At 39.5% G+C, this 12,171-nt stretch overlaps 1 protein-coding gene across 1 annotated transcript in view; it reads right to left on the reverse strand.

Moving 5' to 3' along the window:
* The window catches only part of LOC306647149 (uncharacterized protein), a gene marked incomplete at its 3' end in the record, with an annotated part of 600,113 nt that extends 588,802 nt beyond the window's left edge, over positions 1-11,311 (reverse strand). The window contains exon 1 of the mRNA XM_079116162.1: positions 10,340-11,311. The remainder of the gene's footprint in view (positions 1-10,339) is intronic.
* Positions 11,312-12,171: the final 860 nt, after the last annotated feature.

A 12,171-nucleotide genomic window follows, 5' to 3' on the forward strand; every position in this document is an offset into this window, starting at 1 on the left:
AGAGAAGATGAATAGAAAGAAATAGGTCTTGGAGGGTTGCAGATATGAACAAAGTGAAATTTAAAAGCATTATAATCAGAATAGGGTGTTGGAAATACATGCTGCAGAAATACTGCCTACAATGTGAAGTCTCATAGTTGAATGCTCTAAACTTCAACTCTCCTTACCCCCTCCTTAAATGAAGGGGGAATGCAGCTGCTGAGGATAATTTCAAAGTAGATGTAGATGCAGACATAAAAGCCATTTCAGAAGAGCCTGTTTCCACTGGAATATCTGCTGTGACTGGATCCAGCTGATCTTGCTTTTACACTCTTTTAGGAATCTCAAAATCAGCTCAATGGATAATGACAAAAGTGTTAACTTCTGTGACACCACTCTCTGCAGATGAGACCAGGATGTCACCAGGTGTGGTGTTAGATGCCAAACTGAACAGAAAGTGGAAGAGACTGATGTGGTGGGTACTGGACCCCTGAGAGCAGCCTCTTGTCATTGCCTGGCATTTACAGCATCTGTAATTCATTAGCTGTTCCTTAGCAAAACCCTATGAACTAGATTAATTTTTTTAAATAAAGAAATAGAGGATACATTCAAGTTAACAAAAAACTCTTTTTAGTAATGAGATATATAAATGTCATGAATCTGAATGCTAGAGATATACAGTAGGAAAAAATACAGGGGTCGGGTCCCTGCTGATTCTAACCAAGATTGTTGACTGTGTAGTTATAATTATTAAAACTACTGGTATCTTTATTTTAAAAAGTGCTGTAACCCTCACTAAAATCCCAGTAGGTAGATACATCTAGAATTAAGTCCTCAATTTCCAAAGGAGGAATTTGAGGCTCACGATGAATAAGCAATCAACCAAATAACTGACCATGGTCACCCAGCTAGTAAGGGACTAGAATCCAAGGCAAACATCCATTCTCTGTTACTCCACTCTGCCATGTAGCTTTCAGGTACAAGAAACCAACTTGATGACAAACTGCTTAGCTGTGGAGTGCCCAAGACATGGAAGAACACATAGTAATGTACTTGCTGGAATCAATATAATTCACCTGCTCAGTGAACAATTATTTATTTGCTCCTGGCCATGCACCAGGCTGTATGCTACATGCTGTGTGGATCCTTAGGAAAGGAAAGGCCTTTTCCTTTCAAAGGGCCTGACACTTTTAATCATTCCCCTCATCCTTGAGACAGAACTCCGTTCCAGGAGTCACCTTTGCATCTAGCTGTGGTGCTGGGGATGAGATCTGCTATGATTGCCAACTCACTCCCAGCACCACAGCTTGGATCAGCAAGAATAAAGTGATTTATTCCTATGTTCATATGTGAATATATGACTAGTGTAACTCCACATCATGTACAACTACAAGAATGGGAAGTAATGCTCCGTGTATGTATAATCTGTCAAAATACATTCTACTGTCATGTATAACTAAAAAGGACAAATAAAAAACTTTAAAAAAAGAATAAAGTGATTTATAGAAGTAGTCAAAAGAGGACAGTGAGAAAAGTCTAGGGACCATATCAGAAGCTCTTCATTATCACTGTCTGATAGAACTTTCTAGAAAGTGAAATAGTTCTATATCCTCACTGTTCCATTTAGTAGTCACATAAGTAGCAAATTCAAATGTGGCTAGTATGACTAAGGAACTGAATCTTTCATTTCATTCAATTTTAATAACTTAGAAACCACATTTATTAAATGGTTATTGTATTTGACACAGCAGCTTTAGAAACTAATTCTGTAGCAGCTAGAGGATGTTCTGTATCACAAGGCAAAATGAGGGACAACTTCCAATTGTAAGGAGGTGAGGGTGCATTTCCTGAATAGCCAGTACCAAGACGCCTCCTGGGGAGACCTTTGTCTCCTTGGAACACCATCTTGGTCAGCAAGTCAGGGCAGTGGAAGGCTTCAGGAACATGAGCATCATATGAGTGCAGGGTTTCTGAATCTCAGCACTGCTGGCATCTCAGGCTGGATAATTCCTGCACTGTAGGATGTTTAACATTGGCCTTACATTCTACTCATTGGATAACAATATCACTCTCAGTCCTGGCAACCAGAAATGTCTTCAGATACAGATAAAGTTTCCTTTGGGACCCAAATTGCCCCTCATTTGAGAACCACTGCAGCAATTCAAGTAATAATGCTATAGCCAAGCTATGCTGTAGGACAAAACCAGCAAGTAAGGTTTGCTGTTGGGAAGAAAGGGGAGAAGAGAGATTTACAAGGTTGCAAAAGGCAGAGGAGAAAGGAGAGCCCAGTAGAGGCATGGGGTAGGCTGTTTGGGTCCATTGGGTAAGGAACAAGTGGGAATCCCCAGGGTTAAACAGCAAAAGAAAATTTAAGAACAAGAAAAACTGGCTCTTCACCTTGTAGTTTCTTTTCAATGCCATAATTTGAAAATCCTCTTTCCTATTCTCCTGCTCAGTAAAGCTAACTATGACTTTGCAAATGTTCCTGTGAGCAAACTATTGAAATCAAGAAGAAAGCTAAGATTCATACTCGGACTAAATTACAAACCAAAAGGAAGGCATGTAGGTTTTGGTAATAAAGAGAACCCGAATATGTGGGGTCCTTTTATGTGCTAGGTGTTATTCTAAGCACACCTTAGGACACGTAGATACCTTTCTATGACATAGACACTACTTTTACTGCTGCTGTACCTATGAAGATAATGAATACAGAGGGGTAAATTGCCAGCATAGGCAAGGATTCAATCAAGGAAGTAGAGCCACTACAAGTAGTATGGAATAAGAAGTGTGTTCAAGTACAAAGATTACCATGGTTCTGCTGTGTTCCTTGAAGGCTAATGTCTTGGAAAGTTAATTCCTCAATGTTGGGTAACTGGAAGGTGGAACCTAGTGGGAGGTCATTAGATCCTGAGGATGGAGAACTCAAGAATGGGTTAATCCATTTCTCATAAGATTGGGTTAGGTGTTGTGAGAGTTTGACCCCTTTTCTTTCTTTTCTGGGAAGCTGTTTGCCCTTAGGCTTTCCACTATAAGTTGAAACATCATGAGGCCTTCACCAGAGGCCAAGCAGATGCCAGCACCATAAGCTTGGACATGCCAATCTCCAGAGTCATGAAATAACATAAACTTCTTTTTAAAATAAATTACCCCATCTCAGACATTTTGTTACAGCAACAGAAAATGAACTAAGAAAGAGATATTATATAATTATTTAGAGAAGTAAAGGTCCTGGAAAGGGGAGTGGGGGATCAGAGGAAAGTCAGTAACAGGAATGATGGTACAGGTAGACCAGTAGGCGCTGTGAGCACTTCTCACGTGGGATAGGATCACAATCAGGAGTCAAGTATTTGATTGTGGTCCCGGAGTAAACTTCTGGTTGGTGGCTTGTAGTTCATGAACATCATATGAAGAGAGGAAAAATGGGACAAATGAATCCATGGGTACCTCTGGATCTGTCTCTTGCTACTTCTCTCTCTCTCTCTCTCTCTCTCTCTCTCTCTCTCTCTCTCTCTGATGACTTGTATCTCTGCAATATAAATTTATTTATAATCTTTTAACAAACAGCTAGAAATGTAACTAAAAGATATTTACACAATTATCTAAGATGATGTTCATGAAATATTATGTAAGAGCATGAAAATTTGTTGCTCATTATAAAGAACTAAAACAATAGGAAAAGGCTATATAGATTATAGTATAGCCATCAAAATATATTTTAAGACTACTTACTGATATTGAGACTGTATCATTATACAACATGTTTAACTGCTATGGATTGAATTGTGTTCCTCCCAATTCATGTGGAAGTCCTAACCTCTAATATGACTATATTTGAATAGAAGGTAGTTAAGATCAAATGAGGTCATAAAGGTAAAGCCCTAATTCAATATGACTGATGTCCTTTCAAGAAGAGGAAGAGACCCCAGCACTGTGCACGTAGAGAAAAGGCCAGATGAGGATGCACAGAGAAGACAGCCCTCAGCGATCCAAGGACAGAAGCCTCAGGAGAAAGTAAACCTGCTGACACCTTGTCTTGAACGTCCAGCCTCCAGACTGTGAAAAAGCTAAAGTTCCGTTGTTGAAGTCATTCTATTTCTGATATTTTTTTGTGGCAGCCCTAGAAAATGAATAGATTTAATGGAAAAGTGTGTTGTGTGTGTGTGTGTGTGTGTGTGTGTGTGTGTGTGTGTGAGACAGAGAGAGAGAGAGAGAGAGAATGAATCACCAACCGAGACTGGTTATGTGAAAGGGGCATACATTTATTGCATTACTGAGGGCAGGAACTGAGGACCAGCTGTGACATCCAAGCAGAACTATTTCATTTCACTTGAGGTGCTGCCCTATAGCCGTCTCCACCCACAAACCACATGCAAGATTGAGTGGAATGAGCTAAGCTTGAGGTTCTGGAACAGTAGACAACTGAAGACCTCACCTTTCCAGGGGAATCACATCTGAATATAGTTTGTCACTGTATTTTCAGGAAACAAAGGATAAAGAAATGCTCTGGCTAGGTTCTCATCTCTCTCTCCCACTCCCTTCCTCTCTCCCTTTCTCTCTTGGTCTCTTCTGGCATCCTAAAACTCCATCTATTTCACTAAAAAAAAAAAAAGAATTCCCTATGATTTTTAAGTTGGTGCTTGTCATGTGTGGCCATGATAGGGTATTAACTGTGGAATAGTCAGAGGTGATGGAAGGACACCCCTAGTTATATGAAGTTCTTGTCAACAAGTGCCTGTCCCATGGGTTCATGGGAAACCCTGATGGGTGAGGAATGCTCAGGAATGGGGAAAAGGAGGGCAAGAGAGTCATGCGTCAAGTGGAGAAATTTATCAGCGTGCCCAGAGTCCTGACTCCCTTGTCCACTGATGCATGCATGGTAGTGAGTGTAAAGCATCTCTGGGTAGTTTTACAGGCTTAGAACTGCATCCTTCTGTAGTCGTGTGATTCTATACATTTGGTTGAGATGCAAATAAAATTTCCTATATGTTTTAGTTCTCTCACAATGAGATTCTCATCCTATTTCAGAGACTATGCAATGCCAGCTCAGTTTCGCACTGAGTAACTGGGAAGAATATGCATTTGGCTCAATTGGCTGAATCATTTTCATCCTCGTACCAGCAGATTCCAATCATGGCATCCTAATCAATCTTCTGGCCATCTACATTAATCCCCAAAATGACCCAGATAATCCGATTGGCTGCAGTGCAGCCCAGTCACAATTCACATCAGACCATCTGGTGGCTCTATGTCCTCCAAGGGTAGCCCAGAAAGACCATTTGCTTTAATGCTCCATATGTCCTGCCGACAGAGGCAAAGGTTGAGGCCGACCATGCACCAGCAAGCCATTCTCCTCCTGCTTTTGCGTGAACCAAAGAAATTCTGAAATGCACTGTAATTCAGCTGCTCAATCCTGCAGAGCCTGCTTTGCATTCTCAGTGAACACATCGTAATATTCAGAATGCAAATTAAACTTTATGGGTGCCATAACCTTGGCCATTTATTGCAGCAGATCCCGTAATTGCCTGATGCTGCTAATACAGCCAAGACTTCTTTGGCTTTTTTTTTTTTTTTTTTTACTTTTGCAGCTCGAACTGCCATGTTGATTAAGCAATGCTGTGTTTCTTTGCACTATTTCTTTGGCTAATGTATTAGTTAGGGCTATTCGTTAAGGCCCTTTTAAGTAACTAGAGTAGGTCTCAGGTAGAGATGGACAAAAAAATTGAAAGTAAAATATATTAGTATGCTAAAGTTCAGCTAGTACTTGAAAAATAAGTAGAGTTAACATTCTGAGGGAAAATAGGCTTGCACTAAAATATAAGGAGAGTTAGGAAAAATAGGTCATTTTGAGACAATTGGTAACTGTAAGATATACTAGAAAGTAAAAGCTGTCCTTTGAATAGTTGATCCACAGAGGTATCTATGATTATACTAATTTGGAAAAAAATCACCAGCATTAGAATTATCACCAAGGAAAAACTAGGAAAGTTGGGGCAGAAATTGGCCAACATTATTTTATCTATATGCAAGTTACAAAAGATGCCCATTCCTCTGCACAGATAAAGCTGGCCCTGGACCAGGCATGTTCCACTGTCATCTTTAGCTTGTAGAAACTACCACCAAATAAAATATCCCAAGGCAGCAACTCTCCCTTATTTGAATTTTGTAGTGCTACAAAGAAGTGGATGAAAATTTCTAATTTGGAAAAAAACAAAAGGCAGCATTTCCAGAATGTCCAGACCCCTGGAATTTGGGAATCTGGGTAACGTTAAAGAAAGAGCTTTACAATTTGAATAAAAACTGAACTCAAAATACAATTTGAGGTATCCTGTATTATAGGAGAGCTATTGTTCTTCCTACTGCCCCAGCAAATCACACCATTGATCTTAGGAGCTGCAGATGGGTGCCTTCAGCTTTCTAGGCTGACAATACATGCTGGTGGCCCTACTGGGGACCTGGGGGCACTCTGCCCTCATGGCTCTAAACATGGGATTTCCTAGTTGGGGCTGTATGTGGCTCTTCTCTCCCCAGGCTCCATTAATCATGGCTCTACTGGGGACTCTCTGTAGTGGCACTACTTTTGTGACAGTTCTCTTTCTGGGCCTTGAGGCTCTCTGAGTCATCCTGTGCAATCTAGCGGGAGGTAGCCATGCCTCTGCAACTCTTGCACTTTGCACACCTGCAGAGTTAGCACTATGTGAATGCTAAATAGGACTATGGCCTTCTGGAGAGGTAGCCCAAACCATACCTGGGTTCACTTAAGTCACAGTTGGTTTGGCCAAGGAGAGTTGGGAAAGTACAGGGCCGTGAATGCTGAGATCCTACAGCCACCCACAGTCTCTCTTTTGACATATATTTGTCCCCCAGGCCTTGATACTCTGGGTAATGGGAGGGAAAGCAGCAATAATTTCCAAAATGCCTTTGATATCATTCTTACACTGTCTTGATGAAATGCATGATGAGCATTTGGTTTCCATCTATCCAAACTAATCTTATCAAGTGGCACTTGGACCACACCTTTAGTATTCTCTCCCAAACATGCTTTTTATTCTTTATAGTCTGACTGAGCTGAAAAATTATCCAAATCTTTTAAGTTCTGCTTCCCTTTTAATTATAAGTTATACCTAAAATTTGTTTCTTTCTTCTTACATTTTATATAAGCAGTTAAGAGAAATAAGGCAGCATCCTGAACACTTTGGATAGAAGATGTCTTCTGCCATATATCCTAGTTCATTGGTTTTAAATTCTGCCTTCCACAAAGTACTAGGACATGGACATAGTTCAGTCAAGTTCTTTACTCCTTTGCAAAAAGGTTGGCCTTCTTTCCTGTTTCCATAAGATATTCCTCACTGCTTTCTAAGATCTCATTAGAATGGTCTTGGCCGTTCAAATTTCTACCTGCATTTTGACTGTGACTACTTAGATAATATCTAAGAAGATTGAAGCTCTCTACTGCTCTCCTATTCTGAGCTTCCACCTTTACACTCAGTTCATGACAATCTAGGCTTTTTCTAGAATGAAGTGCAAGAGAGAAAGCAGAAACATGATGCAAGGTTTCTTGAAGCCTTGACTTGGACTGGCATGCTATCATTTCTATCTCATTCTATTTGGCCAATACAGGTTATATTCCTGAGAACAATGTAACTGTTTCAGCCTCTACCCATTACTCAGTTCCCCAAACACTTCTACATTTTTAGATATATATTACAGCAAAAACTTACTTTTCTTATACCAATTTCTCAGTCTGTTCATGCTGCTACAACCAGTTACCAAAGGCCAGGTAATTAATAAAGCACAGCAATCTAATTTTCCCATAGTTCTGGAGACTGGAAAGTCCAAGATCAAGATCCTGGTGTATTTGGTGTCACTGAGAGACTCGGTCTCTCCTTCTAAAATGTGTCTTGTTGCTGCATTTTGCACAGGGGACAAATGTTGTATCCTTACATGGGTGGAAGGGATTGAAAGGCAAAAAGGGTCTAAGGTAGTTTCCTCCAGCCCTTTTGTAAGGTACCAATCCAAGACCCCACTTCTTAAAACCATCACAATGGGAAGCAAGTTTCAACATTCATTCTGATAGATACACATACATTCCAACCTGTGCATGCACTTTTGCATTTGTATTCAGCAATGTAACTTGCTTTTGTCAAATAGAGTAAGTTGGAAACAACAGTGTGCCAAATTCAAGCCTAGACTTCAAGAAACCTTGCATGTTTCTACTTGCTCTCTTGCACTTCTTGCATCACCATGAGAAAGACTTGCCTGGTAGGAGACCCATAGAATAGGATAGACCCATAGAATAAAGTTGCCTTAGGGAAGCTGAAACTAGATCAGAGCCCCCAGACAACCCAAAGATGCAAGAGTGAATCCAATAAAGGTCAGACAACACACAAATACGTGTGTTACAGTAATAAATGATTGTTTTCTTAAGGCACTGAATTTGGGGGTGATTCATTACAGACTGACAGCTAATAGATACAACAGGAAATAGGGCATATCCTCAGCATTCAAGTGTATGGATATTTCCACAAACAGCTTTCTTTGACCTGCAAAAACTTCCAATTTCTGCTTCTCTGTGCACAGTTCCAAATCCCAGAGGGAGAAAAATAACTGGGGAGGATACAATAGAATTTCAAAGAACATAAATCCTTTGTGTGTAGGGGCTAGAAAGTCTCCCCAAAGATGGCTGCCACAGCTGGGCCATCTGCCCAGACAATACAGAGAGCATGATTCCTCCTCCAACATGCATCTCCTTGTACTACTGATTATTAAACATCTCATTCCATTCCCATACGACATCGGCGATTGAGAAAAGTAAATGATAATAACAGCAGCATGCTGTCATCATCTCTGCTTCCTCTTTACCCAGTCCTGAAAACTTTTCATGATGCATTTTCCTCTCAGCATAGATGCTTAACCCTCAATGGCAAAAGGTGACCACAGGGTACTTATGTACTTTTATAAAAGGTTGTTTCCTTGGACAAACTTAGGTTTGATCCTTTCTACTCAGAAGAGAGCTGCTGTGTGATCTCAGGATCCTACACTTGACTAGTGAGGACGTGAGCCTTGTCCTGTGGACTCAGTGGGCTCTTTCACAAGGTTTATTTGGAAGCCCAGTCCTGACCTTTAAAAGATCCAGATAAATTACTTTCACCAAGTCCTGTTTACTCTTTCCAAGAATTTAATAGCTGGAATGATTTCCCCTTCCAGAAAAGGATCTGTTTGTGCTTACTTCTATTCTTTCCTTACGTTGTAGTATATGAGGTTTTGAAATGATCTGAAAACAGCTTTCCTGGGAGCTTGAGTAAAACACAACACTGTATCATTTGGGGGAACACTTTCTTCTTTTTTGAAGATAGAACTAACTTGGCCTCTTGGCCATTTTAAGTAACAACACTATCTTTTTCTTTTTTAATAAAAGCAAATGAATATTTCCAACTCTGTCTTTAGAGTTTAACTTAGTTTGTTTCCAACACTACATTTAAGATCAAAAGAGGCTTTGGCATTTAAGTTTTTAAAAATATAAAGACAAAGTTTCTGGAAAAAACTTAAAAGTGTAAAAAATTGTAAATGAAGTTTTCCTTATGTCTTATTTTTAATTATCTTAAATTAAAAAAAAAAAAACAAAAACTTACCACTTAAGTAGTTCAATTAATAGCTTTTAAAAGTTATACTACTTTTCTTACAATGGCTTCTCCCCAGCCAACTCCCTATTTTGGAATCATATTACAACATTCATCTAAAAACACATAAATAAATATGCTAGAATATTTCAAACTTACCATTTTAGACTAAAACATGTTGACCAATTTACTAATCAAATAATTTCAGTTCATAAGATACCATACAGAATAAATTTAAATTGTACACTATGTGTAGAAAAACCCAAAATATTTTGCTTTGATTTATGTACTTAGGGATAGAACAAGGTATTCTCCTCTTCTGCAGCTCTTCAAGCTATTGTAAATGAGAGCAATTTCTGCACATTTCCAAACATTCACATACTTAGACTTTATTTGGCCTCAAAGTTGTTTTTCTGTTCCACAACTTTAAGTTTAGTTTGATTTTAAGATGACTACAAGTTCCCACAGGGTTGAAACTTGGTCAAAATATAGGTGAAAAGAATAAAGAAAATGTCCTAAAAAGCAACTTTTTCCTATCAGTCCTCCACCAAGAGGGCTAAGAAAATATATTGTAGAAGTCATGGTTCTTTACCTGATGGAGAGACCTAAACTCTCATTCCTGAAGAATCTTTCCCATTAGTAATCCTGCCTGTATGGAACTGCTGCAGTTTTCCATTGAATTCAACCATAGGGCATGGCAATACAAGGGATTCCTTAGGGGATTCAAACACACTCTTCCTTACCTTCATTGTAGATTGGCAGTCCAATTCCCCCATGGTATCAGAGTTCATCACTTCAATCAGCACAGTCACTATCTTCTTTGTCTATTAACTCAGAAGTATAAGAAGCCCAAAGATGGCTGGGTGGCCATCTGAACTTCAGTTCTGTGGAATTGCCGTTTTGTCTGTGTGGAAGCATCACTCCCTTTGGAATTAAGTGCTCCAGGTCAGCAGCGTATAGGTTGAAGAAACAGAAAGCAAAAATTTTGCTAGTGGGTTACTAGAGTTAATGGTGAGTGGCACCACTCCTGTTCTCACTGCTTGATTCCTGGACCTTGAATCCAGGCCATAAATGAACTATCATCTCTTATTGGACAGTGATTCGCAACATAAACAGCCTTCTACAGGACTTTGTCATAGCCCAGAAAGATAATGTCATCCATTTGGTTCTGTAACTGAGTCTTCAAAAGTCATATCACCATTCTTTCAAACCAGTTTCTTCAAGATGGTGGGGAACTTGGAAAGACCAGTGAATTGCATGAGGACCCACTCAGGTGAGTTCCTTGATTATAAAAAAGGTTGTTGGACTATCATTACAGTGGATAGGCATTCTAAAAGCTCATGGATGGCAGAAGCATTGTATCCATGGAAGGAAAATCTATACTCAAAATTTATCTTCCAGTATGAACAAAATGCTTCCATAATGGCAGCAATCCAATGTTATCAACCAAGAAGCTGGCTGGTCACCCCAGGGAATGGCACCATACTGAGGACTCAGTGTTATTCTCTGTTGCTGGCAAGATTGCACAACCAGTAATGACAGCAGCCAGCTTGGTCTTGGTGAATGGAAGTTCATATTGATGTGCTGAAGCATAGCTTCTATTTCTGCCTCCATGGGCACTTTGTTTAATTGCCCAATAGGCAATGAGAAGGGTGGCTGGCAAAAGAGACTGACTGGTAGCTATAGAAGTTGTCCATGTAACCACTGGAATATTAAAGACCTCCTCTGCTGATGTTCACAGAGTGAACATCATAGACATATTTTCCTGTTTCTTGCCCATTTATAGAACTCTATCCACATACTTCTCCAAATTTTCTTGTCACCAGTTTTCCAATTATGTTCCCTCCAAGTCCCTGTCTATCCAACTAAACACTTAGCCATAGCACATGAATCAGTGTATAGTTTCACATATAACCATTTCTTTTTGCAAACAAAGTGAGCAACCAGACAGACTACTTGAAGTTATGTTCACTAAGAAGGCCTAAAGTCTTTTTGTTGTTCTGTTTTGTTTTGTTTTGTTTTGTTTTGTTTTGTTTTTAACCACTGTCCACACAAATGTACCAGGAGGGGGCTGTGAATTGCATGAGGAACCCACCCAGGTGAGTTCCTTGATATTGCAGAGGTTCACATTTTGGTGAGCAAAGAGAAGCCCTCATCAGATAACTGAAATTGCCATTACCTTGATCTTGGATTTCCCAGCTTCCTCAACTGTGAGAAATACATTTCTTTTCTTTATAAATTACCCAGTCTGTGGTATTATAACACAGTAAAAAAGGCCTGATTCTTCTTCTATCAACTGAGCATAGAGAACTCTCTGTGAGTTCATAGGTGTAAACTATGAACCATTTTTTAATCACTTGGCAAATAAGTGTAACAGACCTAAATCAGGAATTTATTGCTTCCAAAATCCAAAAAGACCCAATAAGCATGGTGCTCTCTTTCTTTTCTTTTTTCTTTCTTTTTGCTTGTAGCTGGGGCCAAATGTAACAATTTATCTTTCATCTTAGAAGGGATATCTTGATATGCTCCACACCACTCAATTCCTAGAAATATCACAGAGGTAGGAGGTCCTTGA

Source organism: Sciurus vulgaris, assembly GCF_902686455.1.
Source record: "Sciurus vulgaris genome assembly, chromosome: 16".
In the NCBI taxonomy this organism is placed as follows: Eukaryota; Metazoa; Chordata; class Mammalia; order Rodentia; family Sciuridae; genus Sciurus; species Sciurus vulgaris.